Genomic DNA, 5,303 nt, shown 5'->3' with positions numbered 1-5,303 from the left:
ACTCTGCACTCGCGCGCTCTTACAAAAAGTGCTTTGACGGACGTAGCACGCGAGGTCTAGAATGACTTTCCAGTTAAAAGACTTTTGAATGGAATTTGTATAGATCTATTTTGGGGAATATCACGCTGTCTCTCTCTGCCTCTGACATGTCAGCTATTTTAAATATGTTGTATACACAGCACAAAGTCTTTTGTGATAAGTTGGTAGTAGTAGTAGTGATTAATGACAGCATTTATGTTTTGTCAGTGTTCCCTCCTGAAATGAATGAAAAAGTGCTGGAGCTGCCTACTGTTGCCATGGTTGCCTCCGAGGTCAAGCAGTTTTTGTGTAGGCCTACAGCCTTTTCCCCTCACAATTCTTAATTTTTTTCCTCACAATTCCGAAAGTCAGAACTGGAAGGTAAAAACTCAGAATTCCGAGAAAAGTCAGAATTGTGAAATGTAAATTCAGAATTCTTGGAAAAAAGTCAGAACTGCGAGATGTAAACTCAGAATTCTGAGGGACAAAAATCAAAATTGCGAGATGTAAACTCAGAATTGCAAAAAAAAAAAAAAAAGTCAGGATTCTGAGTTTACATCTCGCAATTCTGACTTTTATATAAGCACCAAATTGCAAGATATAAACTTGTGGAAGACTCATGACTTTTTTTGTGTGTGTGGCAGAAACGGGCTTCCATAGAAAACAGTATTAAAGTAAATATGAATTTGTATGTTAAAAAAAAAACAAATATGTAGGCCTACTTTTAAGACTCTCCAATTTGATTGCTAAAACTCATAATTCGTAGCCTGACTACTTGTTAAGCTAATAAAAATACTGTCTTGGAAGCTCTCTAACTCAGACGTCAGATTTGACAAGGTTGCTGGAGGAAACGTCTTTTGTACCACATCAGTCAGTTAATGAAGTAAATGTTATTAGAAATGTATATATGTTTTCATTTGCATAAAGGGACAGTTCACCCAAAAATGCAAATTCTGTCATCATTTACTCACCCTGAAGTTGTTCCAAACCTGTATAAGTTTCTTTCTTCTGTTTAGCACAAAAGAAAATATTTGGAAGCAGTCAATGGCTACCGTCAACTGTTGGGTTACCAACATTCTTCAAAATCTTCTTTTGCGTTCAACTTTGAGTAAATGATGTGCATTTTTGGGTGAACTATCCCTTTAATACCTTCCATTTAAAGTCAGAATTCTTGAGATTAGGGTATCTATGAAAAAAAAAAAAGACAAATAACAAAACAAGTGTTAGAGGTAACAAAAAAAAAGTGTCAATAAAACTCTCACGAAGCATAAATGTATTTGCATGATGCAAATTCGAAGTAAATAGCACAACTAGTGCAACTACATATACTATGCAAGTATAAATATAACTATGCAATACTATACAAGTAGAAAAAAAGTGGAAAAAATAGGCCTATATATAATAGTTACATATATATGTAAAATAGTTTGTGATTAGTTTATTAATAAAACACTGATAGAAAAAGTAATTTTGCATGATGCACATATGAAGTAAACAAGCTCAGGTAAAGTATAAAAAAACGTAATTTAGATTACTCCATGATTGCACAAGCAGGCCAAAGGATATATCTGCAGAGATGTTGCACTTCCTGGGTGTGTGGTGCACATCAGCTTATGTCAACTGAACAGGAAGAGGATGCAACCAGTTTCCTTATAATCACACATCACAAACACAATGACAGGTGATGTGAATTAGTACCTTTTAAAGAAGGTTGTGACCCCAGTGAGCACTGGAAATTCTGATGTGGCGACCAGCATTTTTCACTTACCCACTTCATCTGCTGTTTATAATGACGACCACTCGGTTTCTGTTTCGCGTAGGCCTGAGGAGATGATCAAATAAAATTGTCAGTTTATTATTGTTGTCTTGATCTTTTTACAAGGTATTAATTTAGAGCCACCATTTCCACCCATCGCTTAGAAGTCACTTTCTGGTTTCCAAACGTCATCAAACCAAATTGGCCTTCACAAGCCTGTCACACTATCTTTAGTGATACTCCTAAGTAGCTGCAAGTATACATTTTAAACTTTGCAAGCTATGTAGCATTCTGTCTGCAACATCAGAAACGTAAGCTTGCTCAAATCAAACTAAATGAAATATTTACTTAAATACAGAGCGTTTGTTGCTTAATACTACCCCCTCCCCCATATAGCAGTGCTGCATCTGAGCCACACCACTCAAACCACACACTATTCCCATACGCTGTGTTTTAAACCACAGAGCTTTGCTTTTAGCCTCAGGTTTCTTTTCTAGACTGTTTCAGAGTTCCTCTGATGGATGGCTATCAGATAGCCAGGTCTTTTTAAAATGCATCCTTGCACAAAATCAACATTATTGTTTAATGTTTAAGAGCACCACCAAAGAGGAAGTAATGAGAAGGCTGATGATTGTCAAGATGGTCAGCTAGTGGTTTAATATTTTAGCAATATGCTATGTGGCTTCACTTTTAGAGAGTGTGAAGAGGGAGAAGTTCCTGTTTCAGAGAAACAACGCAGCAGTTAATATCAAATCTATAACCATCGAAAGATCTACAAAGATGCATCATATCCAAATTAGTTTTTTCTTTGTATTTGTTGCTTTAAAGACATTTGTATATCTTTACATGCATGTTTTACTTTTATACCATTTCCTATTCATACAGTAACCATTCATCTGCATAATGTGGGATGCTTTTTTTTTTTACACTTTGCACAGATATATTAGAGTAGAAATACCACAGTGGATCTATCGATTACAAGCAGTGCATAAACATGAGCATGCATGCATTAAAAATGATGTGCTATGAATCTTGCACTGACGTGAAACCGCACCCATCCGCAGTGAGAGGACGGGGAAGCACACAAAGACCCTCCTTTATTTTTCTGGCTCCAGTTTCTGAAGCATATTGCGCCCCCTACTGCTCCTTATTAACTTCTTATAAACTATGCATTTTAACATGATTGCCTACATTTATGGATTGACACCTTTTATGCAACTCCAGGCTTATTAAAAAACAAAACAGATGATGATAATGTATTCAATAATAATAATAAACTATTATTATTGTTGTTGTTGCTATTATTATCTTCAGCTATTGTTCCATTAGAGAAATATTTTAATATTTAATAAGTATAATAAACAATTATTATTGCAACACATAATTATTATATTTTTGTAATCACAGCGAACCTTCCTTTATATATTATAGAAATAAAGTACTTTAATATGTATTCAGTATAATATTAATATTAATAAACATTATAAACATCATTATATTGCTATTATTATTATAACAATTATTGCAAATAATGCAACATTAATAGTAACTGAATTATTACTAAAGCACTTTCTATTATATATGTAAGGGATAATGTACATCCAGCTGGTTGTTATCTCAGCATAAACCCCGACAGGGTGATCAGGGTGATACAAGATCAGTCTTGTATCAGCCGGAAGGGGTTTATGCTGAGATAACAACCGGCTGGATGTACATTATCCCGCTTATTACACGGCTAAAAAGATTTGTTTTTTACCATATATGTTGAAATTAATGCTGAAGTCTTCCATTGTAACACGCGGTGGTTAAGTGTTTTCAGTCACAAGATGGCGCCAGACAGTCAACGATAGCGGACTGACTCGTTAAGCATATTAGTACCGTAAGATAACACGTAGTACCCGGATGAGCGGTGTTATTCAATTTGGCGGTTGTTATCTGAGAATAACATACCGCTGGATGGCGCGATTGACCAATCAGAATCAAGTATTCCACAGAGCCGTGTAATAATACAGAATAAATAAGTGTTTTAATATTTAGAATAGTATATTTGTCACGTCATACCATGTGCATTATTTTACCAACCCTAAAACTAAAAATACATTTTCAAGTTCACACTGTAATTAACATGCACAAAAATAGCTAATGCCATATTAAAAAATACAAAATATATGACAAAGTGTTCAAGACCAGCTAGCATCAAATGAAACAATGCTTTCACCCAAATACTTTTGAATGAGATTTATTTAAATAGGACATTTTTATAAGAATGGTTACAACAGGAAAGCCACCATAGATGAACATTTCTCGAAATCAGAGACCGTTCATTTTTAATTAATATATTCACACTTTGGTGAAGAAATCTCATCTGTCAGCACAGGCAACACTGCTGTTCCTCAGTTGTTGTTGTTTTTCCAATGAGGGATTAATAAAACATGAGCACAAACTCCAAGTGCCAATCATGGAGGCCATAAAATGTGACACCAGAATTAGTAGAAGCTGCTGTAAACTAACCTACAAACCCAGTTCAGATGCAAACATGTTTGATGCACTGAGAATGATTACCATGCATTCTAACCGGGTGAAGAAATGACCTACAGAAATAAAAAATGGTAAAAAACAAAACAAAATAACAACAGGTGTCACATCTGTTCACATACTGTACTGAGCTCGATGTCTTCTGATATTAGTGTAAACACAGCGCTCATATTTGCCCTATTAGTTGAACAGAAATGGCCAACTTTTTGTTCATAACAGCCAAGCTTGACTATGCAGTGTTTCTGTTCTATCTTCTCCACATAGTGCTTGATAATCAGTACCAGGAAGCCTTGTAACCACTTGGCAGTCATGTAAAGAAATACAACAGTGCTTTCAATATATCATCTGCCTCCTCTCACACTACAAAAGGTGCATACATTTAAAAAGAAAATGAAAAACAGGTAAAAGCATTTGAGACTTTAGATGTTAGTGAGTGAATGTCACTCAAGTTTGCTCTCATGGAACATCTGGTAGTGTGTTTGCTATAACAGCTGTTTTAAAGATAAACGTTCAGCCAAACATCAACTGAGACGAGATGGTTCATAAAAACAAATGAGTGTATGTTCCAGTCGATCTTATGCTGCATTCAAGTCCTCCTGGGACGTTCGTACTTACGAGTTGACAAGTCGTAATTACGACCTCAGGTGCGTTCAAGTCAGTTTAGTCGGCACAGGATGGCGGTGTACCTTCTTTTAATAAATTACAAGAAAATACAACAGGGTCTGCATTTTTTTACTTGGATTTCAGCTGCGTAACAAGAACATGACCAATTTAAGTTTATAGGACAACTAAACTATCAATTTAAACAAAAATTTACCATCAACTATAGACGTTGCATCCATCGATTCCGCCATGTTTCTCAATGACACGCTCCCAACTCGGGGCTTAAAGAAAATTTAGAGTTTGCCACTCGTAATAACGACTTTGTGGTGGCGTTCATGTGCGTTCACCTCGTAAATACGACGATCTATCCGACATGACTTGAACGCACCAT

The sequence above is a fragment of the Sinocyclocheilus anshuiensis genome, unplaced genomic scaffold (genome assembly GCF_001515605.1).
Source record: "Sinocyclocheilus anshuiensis isolate Anshui unplaced genomic scaffold, SAMN03320099.WGS_v1.1 scaffold579, whole genome shotgun sequence".
NCBI lineage: Eukaryota > Metazoa > Chordata > Actinopteri > Cypriniformes > Cyprinidae > Sinocyclocheilus > Sinocyclocheilus anshuiensis.
This window is presented reverse-complemented; position numbering follows the sequence as displayed.